At 39.1% G+C, this 22,212-nt stretch overlaps 1 protein-coding gene across 2 annotated transcripts in view; it reads left to right on the forward strand.

Moving 5' to 3' along the window:
- CADM2 (cell adhesion molecule 2) overlaps positions 1-22,212 on the forward strand; it is a 2,470,210-nt gene that overhangs the window by 2,186,491 nt on the left and 261,507 nt on the right. The window lies entirely within an intron of this gene.

Here is a 22,212-nt window from a genome sequence, read left to right on the forward strand (position 1 = left end):
TCGAGGGAGATTATCAGTGGTCTTGTATGTCTTCCATTTTCTAATTATTGCTCCCACTGTTGATTTCTTCACTCCAAGCTGGTTGGCTATTGCAGATTCAGTCTTCCCAGCCTGGTGCAGGGCTACAATTTTGTTTCTGGTGTCCTTTGACAGCTCTTTGGTCTTCACCATAGTGGAGTTTGGAGTCAGACTGTTTGAGGGTGTGCACAGGTGTCTTTTTATACTGATAACAAGTTTAAACAGGTGCCATTACTACAGGTAATGAGTGGAGGAAAGAGGAGATTCTTAAAGAAGAAGTTACAGGTCTGTGAGAGCCAGAAATCTTGATTGTTTGTTTCTGACCAAATACTTATTTTCCACCATAATATGCAAATAAAATGTTAAAAAAACACACAATGTGATATTCTGGATTATTTTCTCTCAGTTTGTCTCCCATAGTTGAGGTCTACCTATGATGTAAATTACAGACGCCTCTCATCTTTTTAAGTGGTGGAACTTGCACTATTGCTGACTGACTAAATACTTTTTTGCCCCACTGTATATAGATATAGATATATATATATCTATATATATATATATATATATATATATAGATATATATATATGGAGACAAATACTTTCTCTAATTTGCTAAAACATATCACAAATTACTGTGGTGACACCAGATAAAAGTAACAACAGCTTTAATAGAGATTGTGTTTTACCGGAACAGAAGTTTAGAGTTTTCATCTCCTTGTGCTTATTTAGCTTCTTTTCACACTCATGTTTCTTCCCTTGTGCCAAATAAAATGGTACTGAAAAGTTAATTGGCATCCTGAGAATTTGTGATAAGGAAACATCTGAGATCTCAGAAGATTACATTACAAGCCTTTCATTAGGGGAACCAATGTCTTTGAGAGCTGCACAGCACAGGAGTATTCAAATGTTATTCTTTTATTGTATATACACAGGATTTGTCAACAAAGTCTAATGTATATGTTGTCACTTAAAATATCAATATTTCAGTATAATTAAACATAAAATATTTAGCTTTTATAGAACTTTTCTAAAGTTCTAGAACTTTCCCAAACCTTGTTACAAGGTTGATTACATTTTTTCATTAAATATAACTTACACGACCTCCATTCTAATGTTAGAGATAAGAAGGTTTTCTAACACAGGACTACATGCTGTACAATTGGAAAGTTATAAGCTCACTCAGTGAAAAGCCTACAAATGAGTAAAGTGCCTTCTGCTATTGTTTAATATTCTGCTATTGTTCTAAGCTTTCTCATTAATGTTAATGTAAATTGTTTTCCACTTGCATTCACGGTTGTTATATGTGGCTGAACAAATGTATTTGAATTTACGTTTTTTCCAAAGTTCTAAAAATATTGCCCAATTACCAAGTGATGCACAGTCTTCTTCAAGTGAGAAACAGTATTTACTCATTTAGTCTTGTGTAGTGAAATGCATCCAGCCCATAGATTAGATGATGAAATACAATTTAGCGTTGGAGGATTCTTCATTTGCACAAAATAATTTCTAATCAAAGGAAATAAATAATATGAGACTAAAATACTAAAAAAAGCTTATAGTCAATTTCCTTAAAGTGTTGTTATCAAGAGTTACCTTCTTTATTGGTATGCTGGAAGGAGTGTTGTATATATTATTGGATCTGGAAAGTCTTGTTTAGGTAAAACATGCTGCTATAAGAGTTTTATCCAAACTGAAGTCCATCACCACCACATCTTACATAGCTGTTGACTGGTGATTTGGCCGATTGTTTTGCTTTCAGCTATCTCGTACTATTTCATACACATGAGGGCTCATGCTGCCTAGTGCTTTGGTATTCTCAATGAAAGATCCACTGTCAGTCATCTCCGGTTGAAGTTTATCTCTTAGACAACAAAATAATCTGCAATCTGAAATCAGACATGCCTAATTTTTATTTAGAGTCGTTACCTCCATATACATTAGATTGTTGGCCAAACCCATCGATATCAGCAGATTCAACTGATGTTAGTCTATTGTGCACGGTTTTATCACCTAATTTGAAAGCAGCATAATCTAGAGACAGGGACCTTAATTTAACCAATGAGTTACTTATTGGGCTGCTTGCTGTGGTTTTGAGAAAATCAATGTTTTACTAATCTCAGACACTGTAGCAAAAATCTGGTGACTAGAGATGATCAAATCTTTTGAAGTTTGAAATGGCCAGGTTTAATAAATATTTCTGCAAAATTTGATTTGTTGCTAATTTATTCATGGCAAATCTCAAACAGTCCAGTTGTCTTCGAAAGGTGTGTAGAACATTTTGCAACCCTCTAATACTGTACTGACCCTGCTTATTCATTAGTACAGCAAGAGAGAGAGTAACTTTTTCAGTTTTTATTTTTTATGAGCTGAAGGTTCTGACCTTTATCACTCTGCTGTAAAAACATTAAAAGGGCGCTGCTTGGCCAACTTACATCTTTTATGCTAGGTATGATGGTCCCTCATGATAGCCTTTGCTAGACTATGTGATTTGAAATCTGCAGGACATTATGGGGAAGCCTGCTTGGCCACACCTGTTGTCTCTAGCCCACTCATTGACTATTCAGCAGGTATGTAATGGTGCCAGGCTTTTTTGGTGAGGTGGGGGATAAGCCATTCAAATTAAATTGCAAATTGTTAATATTTGTGAGGACCTAGGAATTTCAGGAAACTCAACTCATTCAATTTGATTATCTATATTGGTGTAAGATTCCCTTTAGTTTTGTTATTTGACCAGAAACCAGTCGAGTATAAAAACAGACCACCGAAAATTTAAATACAAAGTAGATCAAATTTATTAATACACATGAAACACATACATTAAAATAACAAAAAATATGAATCCTAAAAAAAAAGGATGGAAAGATATGGAGGAGACATGGAGGTAAGCAGGGAGGGAAAACAGCACCAGGTAACTACATCAGACCAGAAAAGCAGATCATAAGAATCGTTATAATGCAAAGCCCAACAATTTTGGAGCGACAAAAAATAAAGTGCATAGTGTGCATGATATGCATTAAACCATCAGCAATTCATTAAAGGTTCCTGTTTGCTTACCCATATTGGATCACAGCTGCTGTCACCCACCTCGTGGCACCTGATGCGCGTTTCGTGTACCTGCTTTGTCGAAGGGGGTGATGGAGGATGTTAGCTGGTAGTCCACTTTGGAGGACACCGACCTTTGATCACTCAAAGCCTCATTCAAAGATAGTGGTGCATTAGAGATCTATAATAAGTTTTACCATAATCCAAAAACAATGAAAAAAAATAAAACTGTCAAAATGTTGGTTAAAAGTCCAAGACCCTGACACAATAAAAATGTAAAGTAAAAATTGGATTTTGTGGGGTCTAAATCTGTTTTTTTTTTAATCCATGCAAATCAAAGTGCAAATGATTTAAATTTGAGAGGTACTGCAAATTTCAAGAAATTAGACTTAAATTCGATTTGTTTAGGATTTACTGGTATACTTCTACTGGTATCAGATTCTTTATATAATTATTGGCTAGTAATCTGATTCAGAGGACACCAACATTTGATTACTCAAAACTTGAGCCTCATCCAAAGATTGTGGTACATTAGATGTCTGTAAAAATTTTTACTATCATTCAATTAGAATAAAAAATGTACAAAAATAAAATGAAAAATAAATAAATAAAATTGTCAAAGAGCTTGTCACATGTCCAAGACCCTAACACAATATAAATGGAAAATAAAAATTGAATTTGTAAATCGTCGTAAGGTTTGTGTCTCCGTGACTGTGAAACAACCAATTTGACTTTTATTCCTTTGATTTGCCATATTAATCCAAATTTAGGTGAGAGATCTTACCAACATTGACAATTTAAATTCCATACATTTCTTACATTGTCATCTCATGGAACTTTTTTCTGAAGTCTAACTGGAAAAAAATAAATAAAATGTATTTTCAGCATACACCATAAAAGGACATATGGTTGATCAATTGACAGTCTGAACATCTGGATTATGTGTCATATTCAGCAAATACTTGATGAGAAAATGGAGCAACATATTTTCATGATCAGTCATTTAAAAAAATGAAGCACATTCAATAAGATGCCAAACAAACAGTTTTAGCAGGAGCATGTACAGAACCTTCTGGAGGCTTGCACGGCTTGTGGAAATGAGCTGCCTTAATCTTTTTCATTCTTTCGTGCTTTTCTGTCAAAAACAAGTTGAAAAAACTATCTTTATTTAAAGCAAATGGGGATAATTACAATTTAATTTATGTTTAGCTTTTACTTTTAGTTCTGCTCTCTTTCAGGTTTAATGTTGAGGTTGACATTGTTGCTTTCTACTGACATTTTTTGCCTATATTAATTTAACTAATGAAATGATAATAGATATTTATCTAAAATTTCTTGTAAAGATCTGCCTAAGGGCACATGCACATGACCGTATTTTTGGTCGAGTGCGATCACACAAAACATTGTCTCACACTCGGACCAATGTAATTCTATGGCGCTGGGTGTTAGGTGTCGAGTTCCCACCTCTGCACAGGGGGAATCTCGCACCATCTCCTCTGTGGTCTCCCTTTCTTCTCCAGCCACAGTGGAGTCTGCTCAGTGGAGACGTCGGTCCCAGCATCTAGCTCAGGCTGATACTGGACGACTGGTTACTACTACACTTCAAGGCTCTGTCCTTGTAGCCAGGAATGTTCAGCAGTGAGCAGGTCTTTCTGGGACTAAGTTCTGCTTTTCCCTTACTGAGCATGACTATGGGACGACCTCCCATTGGAGGTCAGGGGTCACATGCTCAGGTCCTGTTGCGGCTCCTATTGGTCCATCTGGAAGGTCTTGCAGCACTGCTGCTATAAAAGGTTTGCATGGCCGCTTGGCCATGCGCTAGTGTACTCTTGAAATCGTGCGTGTTAATGAGTGAAAGTCGCTCATTAATCATCCCCTCCTTTGTGTATGACTGCTCATGTAAGGTGGATGTCTGCTATCTAGCGCCCGGCTGAGCCATCAGCAATAAACACAAGAAACAGCGTCTAATTGCTGTTACTGCCAGTGCGGCGCCATGCGCTATTAGAGCGCTTTCCTATCCGAAGTCTGGGTAGTTAGTAGCATCCGCCAGTGCGGCACTGCATGCACTCTTGTGCATGTAAGTTATTTTTGCAGTTGTTCTCACACCCCATTTGCGGTGTCGAGCGCAAGAGGTCTAGATGAACTCTAATCCTGTGTCTTGGGATTGACTTCTGAGACTCCTTGCTTGCGCTCTTGGTGCGGTACCGTGGCCATGTGAAGCAACACACAGGGTGAAGTTAACCCGTGTGTGCATCCACATTGTACCACCATATAGTCAGTCATTACTTAGCAGCAGGTTCCATCTCTGCACGGTGGACCCCGGGCTGCGAACGCACCTTATCCTATCTTTCTAATTATTTGCTGCGTTCCGCTAGCCCTAGCACCGGGCACATGTCCATTTTTTTCCAAGGACTGAAACAATCCCAGCATGCACAAGCTAGATCTGATTATTGGATCGCACTAGGTGTTTCTATAAAGGTTTTGCAGCAAATATTCCAAAGTCTGCATGCAGCAAAATTCTTGCAGTTAAAACTGCCTAAAACCCAATGGACACCATTAAAACTTAACACAAATCAACATATTAAATTTAATATGTGGTATCGCCATTATGGGTCTTTTATAAATGGATTCTATTAAGCTAGTGTGAACAGAGTTTATGAATAGAAGTCTCTAGTGAATTCTTTCTGGAATATATGTAAGAGATAAAATATGGACATTTCTCCTTCAATGTAGAAGTCCTTTTCTAGATAAGCATGCAACTGTGTCCTTCTTTACCTTTCTTCCTGTGACATACCGGGATGATTTTGCTATTCTCCCATTGGAGACGTTTATGCTATATGTTTCTGTAGGCAGCTACCTAGTGACTATGATGTGCACACCACAACATCCTGGGTGTTGTAGTCGTGTGTTGAATTTGCACAATGAAAAACTAGAGGGGTTTGCCACCTCTTGAACCATTTTTATATACTTCGATGCATTTATTTTGGGCTAAGAATCCGTGTTTCAATGGTTGCTGTAGCATGTGACCAGACCAGTCCATCAGCTGAAGTGTTTTATAATTGGAGGAGGCTGATGGACAGTTCTGGTCACATGCTCCTCCACTAGCAGACATTGTGCAGAGAGAAGTTCTTGTGGGTTTGTTATGAAAGCTGCTATAGCATGAGAAGGTGGCCAATCTCTATACTTGGAAATTCATCAGTGAGATTTTTCTGACCATGTCTTAGGCTAATACACATATCCAGTGATCGTCTGTTGAATGGATCCCACAGCAATCCGTTATGCATATACAAATTTTTGTCCTCTGGAAATTATTTCAACTGGATCCGTTTTTTAACATTGAACTCTATGGAAAATGAATCCGTTAAGTAGCCATCCGTTTTTCTCTCTTTTGAAATGGATCTGTTTTTAATCTACTGGATCAGATTAAAATGTGTGATGACTTGAAAATTTCCATGTCCAATAGTATATACTAAATGTTTGTTTCTCCATCTCCAGTAAGAAAAAAAAAGAATCCTTTTCAAAAGGTAGAATTGCTATTAACAGATCAGTTTTCCTTAGATTTTAATGATAAAAGAACAGATCCTGTTGAAATCCTTTTTTTCAGGCAGATTGCTGTTGGAATGAATGACTTTTGGACATATCTGAGTATAACCATCACTATGTTACTGATTCAAAACTCACTATATCAAGACCAAGTAATGAAACTTGTATTATCACCATACAATGACCACCTGGTGACGGGTACCAGTGTATACAGAGCACCTTCCCCATATTTTCCCCCAATTCTTCAGTAATTGTGCTTTCCCTTTGTCCAACATTAATGATATCCCCTTATGTGGGCCCCATACTGTAATGTTCCCCATGTGACCCCATATAGTGATAATATTACCCAATTCTGGCTTGATATAGTAATTAAGCCCCTCATGTGACACCCACCCCTAGAGTGATAATGTCCCCAATACTAGTCCTCATATTGAATAATTACACGCGATGTGGCTCCTATATGGACATAATGTCCCCAAATTATAGCCTCCTTAAATGAGTAACGTCCCTCTATTTGGTCCCAATAAATAATGTCCCCCAATTCTGGCTTACATATTGTATTAAGGTCTACTTTTTCTAGACCCTATAAGTTAGGCTTCCCATGTGGCCTCCATATTGTGTTAATATTCCCTAATTCTGTCCCCAATGCAATAAGATTGGTTCCTTTGTGGCCCATATTGTGACCCCACTGTCTGTCCTCACAGCGTTCTACTATTATTTAAATTCCCACTCCTGGTGACTCTGTCCTCTCCCTCCCTCTCCCAGCTAGTTCCTTGCACTGCATTTACTCTTCAGCTGCAGGCCTATCAATGACCCATAACTGCAGAGCGTCATGTTCCTGGCCATTGCTGATGTGAAGCTAACATGAGAAGACAATCCCTATGATATGAATAAAAACATTAAATACTTTAAAAGTTAAAAATAAAACATATCAAAAACACAAATCGAAAAAATGACAAAAATATATTGATGCAGGAAGAAGTGATATAGGAAAACAAGAGAAAATTGGAAATAGTTCCACTAAAAAAGTCATTGTATGGTCCTAGAAGTGCCCATGCCTGACCGTGAAGGTTGGCTCCTCAATAGGCAACGCAAGAGATTACAACCCTGCTCATCGTGGTCTGACCCTAGCAACCTCTGTAGAGCCCTAATGAATTTATATCAAACTATTTCCTGCATCGATGGACAACAATGCAACAACACAAACATAGTAACATAGTAACATAGTAACATAGTTAGTAAGGCCGAAAAAAGACATTTGTCCATCCAGTTCAGCCTATATTCCATCATAATAAATCCCCAGATCTACGTCCTTCTACAGAACCTAATAATTGTATGATACAATATTGTTCTGCTCCAGGAAGACATCCAGGCCTCTCTTGAACCCCTCGACTGAGTTCGCCATCACCACCTCCTCAGGCAAGCAATTCCAGATCCTCACTGCCCTAACAGTAAAGAATCCTCTTCTATGTTGGTGGAAAAACCTTCTCTCCTCCAGACGCAAAGAATGCCCCCTTGTGCCCGTCACCTTCCTTGGTATAAACAGATCCTCAGCGAGATATTTGTATTGTCCCCTTATATACTTATACATGGTTATTAGATCGCCCCTCAGTCGTCTTTTTTCTAGACTAGATAATCCTAATTTTGCTAATCTATCTGGGTATTGTAGTTCTCCCATCCCCTTTATTAATTTTGTTGCCCTCCTTTGTACTCTCTCTAGTTCCATTATATCCTTCCTGAGCACCGGTGCCCAAAACTGGACACAGTACTCCATGTGCGGTCTAACTAGGGATTTGTACAGAGGCAGTATAATGCTCTCATCATGTGTATCCAGACCTCTTTTAATGCACCCGATGATCCTGTTTGCCTTGGCAGCTGCTGCCTGGCACTGGCTGCTCCAGGTAAGTTTATCATTAACTAGGATCCCCAAATGCTACAAAATGATACAAAATGCTACACAACAGTATTATTAGTTTTTTAAAAGTAATAATGCACACAGTTTGTAATATGTGACAGAACTTCTTTAGAAATCAGCCAAAGTGAAGTTTTGCCCAGGACTTTGACTTCATGTTGGGTGGTAGAAAAAAAAACTACAGTTAAAATGTTGTTTTAGCTAATGTAATGCCATGTTTTTTTTCATGTAATAAAATCTTGCCAAGAAGAATCTTTCAAGAACTTTTTCCATCTTTTATTGTCACCTATCATCTGCACAAATCCTGAAAAACTGAAATCATTGTCAGGGGGAGAATTAAAATAACTCAGCGAAAATAATGTGGTTGCATACAGTGGGGCAAAAAAGTATTTAGTCAGTCAGCAATAGTGCAAGTTCCACCACTTAAAAAGATGAGAGGCGTCTGTAATTTACATCATAGGTAGACCTCAACTATGGGAGACAAAATCCAGAAAATCACATTGTCTGTTTTTTTAACATTTTATTTGCATATTATGGTGGAAAATAAGTATTTGGTCAGAAACAAACAATCAAGATTTCTGGCTCTCACAGACCTGTAACTTCTTCTTTAAGAGTCTCCTCTTTCCTCCACTCATTACCTGTAGTAATGGCACCTGTTTAAACTTGTTATCAGTATAAAAAGACACCTGTGCACACCCTCAAACAGTCTGACTCCAAACTCCACTATGGTGAAGACCAAAGAGCTGTCAAAGGACACCAGAAACAAAATTGTAGCCCTGCACCAGGCTGGGAAGACTGAATCTGCAATAGCCAACCAGCTTGGAGTGAAGAAATCAACAGTGGGAGCAATAATTAGAAAATGGAAGACATACAAGACCACTGATAATCTCCCTCGATCTGGGGCTTCACGCAAAATCCCACCCCGTGGGGTCAGAATGATCACAAGAACGGTGAGCAAAAATCCCAGAACCACGCGGGGGGACCTAGTGAATGAACTGCAGAGAGCTGGGACCAATGTAACAAGGCCTACCGTAAGTAACACACTACGCATCCATGGACTCAGATCCTGCAGTGCCAGACGTGTCCCACTGCTTAAGCCAGTACATGTCCGGGCCCGTCTGAAGTTTGCTAGAGAGCATTTGGATGATCCAGAGGAGTTTTGGGAGAATGTCCTATGGTCTGATGAAACCAAACTGGAACTGTTTGGTAGAAACACAACTTGTCGTGTTTTGAGGAAAAAGAATACTGAGTTGCATCCATCAAACACCATACCTACTGTAAAGCATGGTGGTGGAAACATCATGCTTTGGGGTTGTTTCTCTGCAAAGGGGCCAGGACGACTGATCCGGGTACATGAAAGAATGAATGGGGCCATGTATCGTGAGATTTTGAGTGCAAACCTCCTTCCATCAGCAAGGGCATTGAAGATGAAACGTGGCTGGGTCTTTCAACATGACAATGATCCAAAGCACACCGCCAGGGCAACGAAGGAGTGGCTTTATAAGCAGCATTTCAAGGTCCTGGAGTGGCCTAGCCAGTCTCCAGAAATCTACCCTATAGAAAACCTTTGGAGGGAGTTGAAAATCCGTGTTTCCAAGCGAAAAGCCAAAAACATCACTGCTCTAGAGGAGATCTGCATGGAGGAATGGGCCAACATACCAACAACAGTGTGTGGCAACCTTGTGAAGACTTACAGAAAACGTTTGACCTCTGTCATTGCCAACAAAGGATATATTACAAAGTATTGAGATGAAATTTTGTTTCTGACCAAATACTTATTTTCCATCATAATATGCAAATAAATTGTTAAAAAAACAGACAATGTGATTTTCTGGATTTTTTTTTCTCAGTTTGTCTCCCATAGTTGAGGTCTACCTATGATGTAAATTACAGACGCCTCTCATCTTTTTAAGTGGTGGAACTTGCACTATTGCTGACTGACTAAATACTTTTTTGCCCCACTGTAACTGTGAACACCGTCTTATAAATGGGGATGTGGTTGTGTTCAGAATTAGCCAATCAGATTTATCAATCATGATAATTAGTATTCAGTACATAGCTGTCATGGTTTACAGTGATTCTGATTAACCTCATATAAAGTTTGGCAGTTCTAGCAGGATTTTCATAACAAGTTCTTAGTTGCATTTTACAGCAACAGTCATGGTCTGTAAACAGCTTACAACACAAGAAAGGGATCTGCTGTAGAAAGTTATTTTTCATGAGAAGGCTACAAAAAAATCTGAATTTTTATATAAACCATGAAACACTGAAAAGACGGTCACCAAGAAGTCACGTAAACGTGCATAATAGTGTGATTACCTATTTACCTATATTCTGAAATCCATAGCGTCCCCATTTTTTCGTGATCTTGGGTTGGGTGAGGGCTTATTATTTGCGCACCAAGCTGACATTTTTAATGATAACATTTTTGTGCAGATACGATCTTTTGATCACCCATTATTGCATTTTAATGCAATGTTGCAGTGACCAAAAAAAACATAATTCTGGCGTTTTGATTTTTTTTCCTCGCTATGCCATTTAGCGATAAGGTTAATCCTTTTTTTTATTCATAGATTGGGCGATTCTGAACACGGCAATACCAAATATGTGTAGGTTTGATTTTATTTTTATTGTTTTATTTTGAATGGAGCGAAAGGGGTGTGATTTAAACTTTTATTTATTTTTTTTCATATTTTTAATCACTTTTTTTTACTTTTGGCATGCTTCAATAGCCTACATGGGAGGCTAGAAGCTGCCACAACTTGATCGGCACTGCTACATAGAAGTGCTGCTCAGATCACCCCTATGTAGCAGAATTACTGCATAGCTATGAGCACCGACCACAGAGTGTTGCTCATAGCAATCCGGCAGACCAGGAGACCTCTGGTTGTCATGCTGATGCACCACTGATCCCCACACATGATGCGGGTCACCGGTGAGCGTATTTCCGGCCCGGTGGCCAGAAGCGCTTGTTAAATGCCCGCTGTCAGAGTTTGACAGTGGCATTTAATTAGTTAATAGGGGTCGTGATCCACCTGCGCCTATTGAAAACAGCTGACATGTTGCGGCTTTGAGGTGGACTCACTGCCGGAGCCCACCTCAAAGCGGAACTTCTGACGTTTGACGTACAATCCCGTCCAATGTCAGAAAGAGGTTGAAAAAACAAAGGCAGCACTGCAAGGACCAATTTCAATGACAGTTGACTGACCAAATAAATCACCATTGAAATTAGACCTTGGAATGCTGCCTTCATTTTTTTTTAACATATTGAGGTTTGGCTTTTGCCTGGGAGACTATTTACCTCTTGTTTTTCAGCTAATACCAGTGCTGCACCTATATTTTTGCACTTATATATATTTACAGATTGATAAATATACATATGTGTGTGTAAATGAATATTATATTTGTGCCACAAGGGCCTTTTGTTTAGAAAAGAAACTTTTCTTCAGTTTTACTGCCGTTCCGGCAAGCTTGATTAAGTATTGCAGGGGGGCTCCACTTCACAGCATACCACCTGGATCCACTTACCCTTGTTAGCGCATGAAAAAATATAGACTCAGCAGGAAGCATTCACATGGTTTTAGAGGAAGAAATTTAATATATTCTCCAAGTAAGTAGTGATAAGTGTTTTGGAACATTGTGCTGTCCATGGACGTCTCCAGAACTCGAAGTACACAAATCATCGGAATCACATTATAACAGGCAGATATTATTAACAAAAACACACATTGTAAATCTGAGATACAGAAATACTGTATGTTTTCTTTATGTAATACACTGACACTCAAATGTAATCTACTATAATTTTGAGATAAGAGGCTACAGATTGTAATAGTTCACATGCAAGCTGTTAAAAGCTCAAAATAAGAAATTGCAAAAGTGGGTACGGAGATTACAGACGTTATACAGCTGATGTTTAAGAGCTTTATATACGGTATAAGTCATGGTGATGTTAAGTTGTTTTCTGTGTTTTCATGAATTGACTGCTACAGCTACTGGACAAGGAAATCTAAAGTGTAAAAGTGCCACTTATGGGTGCCGTGTTCACAATCTTTATCATCTAGGCAAAGGAAGGAATAATGACATTTAGCATCTCTCATTGGATGATCGACATTTTGTTGCAATATACAGCTAACATTCTAATTACAAAATGAGATGTGTGATGCATCCCATTTTTCTGCTGTTATTCTCCAAAGGAATTTTAAAGGGGTTGTCCATGGATAAAAATTCTTGATTGGTCTGGAAATGTAAAGCATGAAAATATGCTCATATTTTTTACACTTCACTCCTCCACGTTGAAATTTAACACCATGAAGAAAGTATTATGGATCTAAGGAAATCACAGGATTGGTATGAATGTTAACAATATGCAAATAATGAAAAAAAATCTTCATATATTCAATATCAAGAGAGCGAAATACATGCTCATGACCTGCCCGTTGTGCCCAGCACAGATCTCTGCCAGCACAGCGCAGTCACAGACAGCTTCTGCCGGCAAATCGGCGGCTTCCACTGATGTAACGTCTACAGAGCAGCAACTTCTCTCCCACTCTGACTCCCAAAATCATGTTGATTGACAGCCAGGTCGATTGCCTAAATGCGGAGAGCTGACTGTCAATAAGCATGACATCATCAGTCATGCTCTCTAGTTAGAGCAGCATGTCTTAGCATATAATCAATGAGGTTATTGCAGCACCACTCAAGGATTCTTTTTCATTTCAGAGCTGGATTGATATCACTAATCCATTTTTCCTGTTACTAGTAATATAATTACCAACCGCTGTCTTTACGGCACCGCTATGGTATCAGGCCGCCATCTTGTGACTGCAATTTCTGACTGACTAGAAGTAACGATCATAAGTTCTCACTATAAGTATATGACAGCTTCATTCTTACTCTCTTAGACTTACATTGAGAAGTGACCTCAGGCTTGCTGAGTAAACACTGGAGAGATCTGGCAGATCAAAAACAGCAGAGAAGGTCCAGAGTGATGCCAAGAATAGATGAAGACCATGGTTACTAAGTTTATTACTAGAGGAAGGGAACTTACATTAGAGACATCTCTCTTGTAAAATAAATGAAAACTAAATGGTCGAAATGGGTGAACCCCTGGATGTTCAGTTAGACCGGTTCGCATAAACAGTAAAAAAAAGTTCTGTTCTGGTACTAGAACATTGCCCAAAACCAGACCGCATTGGGGTTCGAACATCCTGTGTTTGTTGCGCTGTCATGTGCAGCGGGGCACACACTGCCTCTGAATGGCTGTAAAATCATTACTGCTGGTCAAACAGCCAAGTTTCCACGCTGTCATCTGCGAGCTTAGCCTCAGTGATTAGATTTGACATTGTCGAGGTTTCCGCAGGTCACTGAGACTGCATTCCCAGCTGGACTTCTGAACTGCGAGGTCCTTGGTGAGATCACAAACATCAGGAAAAGTGAGAAAGTAGCAGCTCTCACTTTCTCTGGATGTACAGTACAGTCCAAAAGTTTGGACACACCTTCTCATCTAAAGATGTTTCTGTATTTTCATGACTATGAAAATTGTAAATTCACGCTGAAGGCATCAAAACTATGAATTAACACATGTGGAATTATATACTTAACAAAAAAGTGTGAAACAACTGAAATTATGTCTTATATTCAAGGTTCTTCAAAGTGGCCACCTTTTACTTTGATGACTGCTTTGCACACTCTTGGCATTCTCTTCATGAGCTTCAAGAGATAGTCTCCAGAAATGGTCTTCCAACAATCTTAAAGGAGTTCCCGGAGATGTTTAGCACTTGTTGGCCCTTTTGCCTTCACTCTGCGGTCCAGCTCACCCCAAACCAACTCGATTGGGTTCATGTCTGGTGACTGTGGAGGCCAAGTCATCTGGCGTAGCACCACATCACTCTCCTTCTCAGTCAAATAGCCCTTACTGTTATGACCTGGTGGTTAGGAGCACCCGACCTGATAGTTAAACTCATACAGGACGAGCTCTGGGATGTGGGAGCTCTGCTGACCGCAAGCCCTAATCCTATCACGCACACTAAAAATAGCCGTGGAGCGCTCCTGACGCTCCCTAGGCGCCTCGTCACAGCCTCAGAGTTAGCTAGCCCTAGAGATAGAAAATAAAGCCTACCTTGCCTCAGAGAAATTCCCCAAAGGAATAGGCAGCCCCCCACATATAATGACTGTGAGAAAAGATGAAAGTCACAAATACAGAAATGAAACAGGTTTCAGCAAAGAGAGGCCAGACTTACTAAATAGACAGAGGATAGGAAAGGAATCTTTGCGGTCAGCACAAAAACCTACAAAAGACCACGCAGAGTGTGCAAAAAAGACCTCAGCACCGACTCACGGTGCAGGGGGGGGGGCACTATGCATCCCAGAGCTTCCAGCTAGCAAGACAAAATCAGAATAACCAGCTGGACAAAGAAACAATGAGCAAAAATAACAATAAGGAACTTAGCTTCTGCAGGAGAAGACAGGTCACCAGGCAGATCCAGGAGCGAACTGAACCAATGCTAAAACATTGACAGCTGGCATGGAGTAATGATCTGAGTGGAGTTAAATAGAGAAGCCAACCAAAGGATAAACCACGTCACCTGTGTAAGGAACCTCAGAAGCAGCAGCTTCACTCATAGCCACCAGAGGGAGCCCATAGACAGAACTCGCCGAAGTACCATTCCCGACCACAGGAGGGAGTTCGACAACAGAATTCACAACACCTTACACAGCCTGGAGCTGTGTTTGGGGTCATTGTCCTGTTGAAAAATAAATGATGGTCCAACTAAACGCAAACCGGATGGAATACCATGCCACTTTAAGGTGCTGTGGTAGCCATACTTGTTCAGTATGCCTTCGATTTTGAATAAATCCCCAACAGTGTCACCAGTAAAGCACCCCCACACCATCACACCTCCTCCTCCATGCTTCACGGTGGGAACCAGGCATGTAGTGTCCATCCATTCACCTTTTCTGCGTCACACAAAGACACGGTGGTTAATACCAAAGATCTCAAATTTGGAGTCATCAAACCAAAGCACAGATTTCCACTGGTCTAATGTCAATTCCTTGTGTTCTTTAGCCCAAACAAGTCTCTTCTGCTTGTTGCCTGTCCTTAGCAGTGGTTTCCTAGCAGCTATTATACCATGAAGGCCTGCTGCACAAAGTCTCCTCTTACCAGTTGTTGTAGAGATGTGTCTGCTGCTAGAACTCTGTGTGGCATTGACCTGGTCTCTAATCTGAGCTGCTGTTAACCTGCGATTTCTGAGGCTGGTGACTAGGATAAACTTATCCTCAGAAGCAGAGGTGACTCTTGGTCTTCCTTTCCTGGGGCGGTCCTCATGTGAGCCAGTTTCTTTGTAGCGCTTGATGGTTTTTGCCACTGCACTTGGGGACACTTTCAAAGTTTTCCCAATTTTTCTGTGTCACTGACCTTCATTTCTTAAAGTAATGATGGATACTCATTTTTATTTACTTAGATGCTTTTTTCTTGCCATAATACAAATTCTAACAGTCTATTCAGTAGGACTATCAGCTGTGTATCCACCAGACTTCTGCTCAACACAAGTGATGGTCCCAACCCCATTTATAAGGCAAGAAATCCCACTTATTAAACCTGACAGGGCACACCTGTGAAGTGAAAACCATTCCCGGTGACTACCTCTTGAAGCCCATCAAGAGAATGCCAAGAGTGTGCAAAGCATTCATCAAAGCAAAAGGTGGCTACTTTGAAGAACCTAGAATATAAGACATAATTTCAGTTGTTTCACACTTTTTTGTTAAGTATATAATTCCACATGTGTTAATTCACTGTTTTGATGCCTTCATTGTGAATGTACAATTTTCATAGTCATGAAAATACAGAAAAATCTTTAAATGAGAAGGTGTGTCCAAACTTTTGGTCTGTACTGTATGTTCTTAATTTTGCGGAGAGTGAAGCGGCCACTGATTGGCTTTAGAGATTTTATTGACATATCAATGTCATGTAATTACATGGAGAGACAGTGCTGACACCACTGGAATGGCACTAGACATGAGTGTTAGTATCATAATTTTGTAACTTAGGGATTGAATGCGGGTTGTCTGAGTAGTGAGCAACCCCTTTAGCTTCTAGAACTTCTCTGTCCTGTGTCTTAATATGCATGAATATCGGGCTGACACAGACAGAAAAGGGCCTCTGTGCAAAAACATTATATGAGTCCTTTTCAGTGCAATTCTGTGTATTTGATAGAAGCTTGTTGCTACTTTTGAGGTGAAAGTAGGCCCTCTTACGTCTTTACTCCCGGTTGCACCAGTAGTAACATAGTAACATAGTTATTAAGGCCGAAAAAAGACATTTGTCCATCCAGTTCTGCCTATATTCCATCATAATAAATCCCCAGATTTACGTCCTTCTACAGAACCTAATAATTGTATGATACAATATTGTTCTGCTCCAGGAAGACATCCAGGCCTCTCTTGAACCCCTCGACTGAGTTCGCCATCACCACCTCCTCAGGCAAGCAATTCCAGATTCTCACTGCCCTAACAGTAAAGAATCCTCTTCTATGTTGGTGGAAAAACCTTCTCTTCTCCAGACGCAAGGAATGCCCCCTTGTGCCCGTCACCTTCCTTGGTATAAACAAATCCTCAGCAAGATATTTGTATTGTCCCCTTATATACTTATACATGGTTATTAGATCGCCCCTCAGTCGTCTTTTTTCTAGACTAAATAATCCTAATTTCACTAATCTAGCTAGGTATTGTAGTTCTCCCATCCCCTTTATTAATTTTGTTGCTCTCCTTTGTACTCTCTCTAGTTCCATTATATCCTTCCTGAGCACCGGTGCCCAACACTGGACACAGTACTCCATGTGCGGTCTAACTAGGGATTTGTGCAGAGGCAGTATAATGCTCTCATCATGTGTATCCAGACCTCTTTTAATGCACCCTATGATCCTGTTTGCCTTGGCAGCTGCTGCCTGGCACTGGCTGCTCCAGGTAAGTTTATCATTAACTAGGATCCCCAAGTCCTTTTCCCTGTCAGATTTACCCAGTATAGTATATCTGCCCTTAAATATGTTGTAGAGACAGACTGTACCACTGCTTTTTAACCTTTGCAAAGAGGATCCAACCAGCACAGGTGGGATTTATCACCTACGTTACTTGGTTAAATGGACCAGCACAGGACTGTCCTGTGCTAATAACTTGCATTTTGAGCAACCAAGTTGATAAGGAATTTGCTAATGGTTATAGAAGGAATGTAGAGGTGAAAACAAGTTTAGTGTAATGGGAGCCCATTTTTATCCATGCTATAGCACCTTAGCTTATATTTCTATATTTTTGGCAAAAGCCCATTTTCAATAATAATTGAATTCTTCTTTGCTATTTCTGTATTTCAAAGCAAGTCAAAGACTGTCTGTCAGTTCAAATTAAGATCTGGGAATTGAATTCCTCATATGCGTGGAACTTAGTTATCCAAGTTGACTATGTCATTTAAACTTTGTTTTCTTCTAAGGAGCTCATTAATCTCCACATCACATGTTGTCTTCAATGTCTAATTAGGGAAATGTTCCAATTGGGAGATGTATCAAATACTGCATCAGACAAATAAATGCACAGGTAACTGAACACTAAGGATGGTGCAATTTAAAGGCCACTTCTGTACACTAGGTACATTTTTGCTGCTATATTTCTGAGTTAGTTTGCTAGATTCAAGTTTTTCTTCAAAGAACTTTAAATTATATCCAAAAAGTTTACTGTTTTTCATTAGTCCAGGAAAGAGAACAATAAAATAATGAAGTTGTTATCATATTCTTATTCTGTTTAGTTTAGTGACCACATGTACAAATGTTCCTCAACTTCTTGCCCCATACAGTTTAACACATTTATTGTTGCATTACAGTGGTATGTTAAACTTACAAAAAGCCTAGAGAGATATTTCAGGATTACATTACTCATCCATACAGCATTACATGCTTTATGTCACATTTTGGTGGTACACAAGAGTAGAAAAAAGCGTTTGAAAATGTTGCTTGTTTTTTCACATTTTTTACACATACACTACTCCATGTTCTGGAGTACAATTTTGTGATATATAAGGGTGTGTGTTCACGTTCAGGAATGGGCAGCGCTTTGGACATCTGCCGGCTATTGGATACAGGTGAATTCGCATGTGTTCTTTGAACCATGCGGATTCACCATGTCCAATACATTGTACGGGTGAAATTTATGTTGCGGAGGCTCTTGCGGAGGCAAGATAAATAGACATGCTGCGGTCTGGAAAGATGCGACACATACAGTATCTGTCTCCGCAGGTGAGCCGCGGGCTCACATGGTGGGCATGGGATTACTTGAAATCCCATCCACTATGCTGTAACATCTGGACGCTGCGGGTTGGACTATGCACAAGTATGCAGCGTTCAACTCGCAATATTTACTGATCATGTGCACATACCGTAACACTAAAGAAATCCTTTAAAAATTTTGCTGGGTTACATTTTTCAGCCATACAGTATTATGTGTCTGTTGGTATAAAATCTTCAAAAAACTTGATCAAAATGTTATTGTTATTATATTGATTACCCATAGACTATTCCGTGGTCTAGAGTACATTTCCTTGGTACTTATCATTAAAAAATCTTCTTCAAAATGTACATCTTGTTGAGTAAATTTTGTTGATATATAAATTTTATCGGAATTATATTGCTCATTCTTAGACAATTAAGTGGTCTTGAATGGATTTTGTTGGCAAACAAACTTCCCAAAACTTGATTACAAAATGTATCAGTAGAATATTGCTCATCTATAGGGTATTACATCTTCTTGGGTACATTTTGTTGCTATAAAAGCCTCAATAAACTTGTTCAACATTTATCGAAACTATATTGTTCACCCATAGGGTATTACGTCTTCTTGGGTACATTTCATTGGTATATAAACCTCAAAAAACGTGTAAAAAAATGTATGCTGTGTGCACACATTTCAGATTTGGTGCGGTTTTTTGGGCATTTTTTTCTGAGCGGATTTGTGGCAAAACCTGATGTTAGGAAAGTGAATGAGAAACCTGAAGTGTCATGCACATACTGAGTATTTTTGACCTGCAGATTGGATGGAGAAAATAATATGCAGCATGTCAATTCTCTGTGCGTTTTTGACCTGTTTTTCAACTTTCACTTCAGTCATGTCACACAAAAACGCAGGCAAAAAGGCATAAAAAACGAGCATTTTTGCAGCTGCTATTTTACTGCCAAGAAATGCAGAAATGGTGCAGAAATTTTACTCAACGTGTGCACATACCCTTATTGGTATTATATTTCTCACCCATAGACTATTCCATGGTCTGGAGTACATTTCCTTGGTATATAATCCTCAGAAGTGCATAGTCTTTATGAGTCTAGAGTATGAGTATGAGTATACATAACAATTTGAACAGAATGTGTATGAGGCCTTCATTTATTAATATAGTGTGTATCTGAGTCTCTTATTTTCGGAACTTCTTGATTCCTCTATAAATTAAATTGAAATTTCCGTTTTTTTAATTAAAAAAACAATTTTGGTTTACATAAATTATACGTTTTTTTTAAATCCTTTTAAAACTTTGCCTTATATACAAGTCATCATAAAGGAAAAATGTTTTGTAACATTTTTTTCGTGTAAAATGCAATTTCTCTTCGGTTTGGAATGTTTTATTGCCACTCCTTAAAGTGGAGTAAAAGTGTGACACCATTGCTTTCAGCAGCAATATGGGGGTCAGAAATGCTTTCAGGAGTCTTCCCCATTCTGCTCTCCTTCACTCAGCACTTTCCCCATCTATTTGGACATTTTCACTGCCCCCCCGACTTCTTTGTAGGGTCTGCTGCAATAAAGCTCAGCTGTCCTATTGACATGTGAGTATTAGGAATTGGTCAGCTCGAGCAACGAGCATCCAAGCCATGCAGTCCCTAGTAGAGTCCTATTCACAAAGAGAGAAAATGTGTGTTTTTAGATGGGTTAAATGGAATGGTCTACTAGAATTAACTTGGACAAGCACCAGCTTGGTCATGCAAGACATTGCGGGGTATAATGAGCACACATGCAGTGATTAGTGTTCAATATATTGGCTACTAGTTGCTTAGGCATGCCACAAAAGTCAGAAATTGTGTCTATCATAAGTTCTAACTACTGCTGAGTTCTTATTTTTCTTTTGCACTTACTTTCATACATTTAACAATAGAGCTGAAGAACAAAACTGACAAGAGGAAACCAAACGTCCTGTCCCCCAATCTTACAAAAATTTTCAAAATATGGCATAATGAAAAATACAATCCTTAACTTAGAAATTGCAACATCAAGAAGGAAAATTTGTGCAATTATGAAAATAATGGGATTTATTATCATGTTAATGATATGCATATTATAAAAAAAATGGAAGCAATGTTTTCGATAATGTCTTTATTGAGAATTGAGTATGATCTCCACATGCAGAAATACACACACATGCTTTGGCATGCTTTCACTGTGGTTATTGTTTTTTTTTGTAGAACGCACTTTGCATGCAATGCCTGGTGTTGGCATGTTGAAAAATGGCTCTTGGCACACTATGAATAAATGGCCATCCTTTTCATTGGTTCCACCACCAAATCAATAAAATGCAAGCTGAAACTGTACCTGAAATGAGGCCGAAAGGAGTCTGGCTAATTTACATTATCCCACCCCACATCATAATACTAAGAGTGTGACCAGTATGATGTTCCCTTGTGAAGGACTCGTCATGGTGTTGCCTACATGGTCTTGTCAGATTTAAAGAATAAGATGTAGTGATTAACTCTTTATTGTAAGTGAAAGTAGATGTCACATACCAAGCCTAAGATGTCAAACAGTGACTACACAAACCATCAGATGGTGTTTGCATGACATTAGGTTTCGATCCAAACATCCAGCTACAGATGTTCTCTTGACCTTATGCCATTACAATCAAAGGCTACCATGGTGCAGAGCAAGAAGACAATGAAGGCTGGAATGGATGTTTATTTTCTTCAACAATGAGTCCTGCTTTTGCCTTGGATGCAATGATAGCCAGTTATTGGTCTGGAGAATACATGGGCAACACCCTAAAAAGGGAATGTGAAAGTGACCTAGGAGCTATTTTTTCAACATGACAATGCCAAGTCGCATGTTGCTTGTACTTTCACATTGAGCACATCTGGGACATCATTGGTGTGCAATTGAAAAGGGAGCTGCCAACAGGGGATCTTGAAGATTTGCATGCCTAAGAGCATTCAGAGTTACAGAACATTCCTCAGACAATGATTAATAACCTTACTTATAGTAGAGAAGGTGTGTAATTGCATATATTTCTGCAGATCGAGATGTTTAAAAAAATTGTTTCCATTTTTTCATTTCATTCATTTGCATGGCATTAACATGTCTATTGATTCTGTGATTTTCATAAATCCACAACTTCCTCTTCTTGCTGTTGCAGTTTCAATATTGAGGATGGCAAATCATAATGTGTACTTATGCTACTTCATGTCTGCTAAACGTGCACTCAAAAAGGGACACCAGGCAATATTGCAGCATGGTTCATGTTTTCTAGGCAGGGTTTCCATTATATTTTTGCCATATTTCAGTGACTTCCTTATGGCATCCATATGGAGATCTGGAAAGAGAAAAGCATTGTTTACTGAACTTTGGTGGGCGAACTTCCGAAAATGAGGTCAGCCATGATAAAGCCACTGATGTGGCAAACC

Source organism: Ranitomeya imitator, chromosome 3 (assembly GCF_032444005.1).
Source record: "Ranitomeya imitator isolate aRanImi1 chromosome 3, aRanImi1.pri, whole genome shotgun sequence".
In the NCBI taxonomy this organism is placed as follows: Eukaryota; Metazoa; Chordata; class Amphibia; order Anura; family Dendrobatidae; genus Ranitomeya; species Ranitomeya imitator.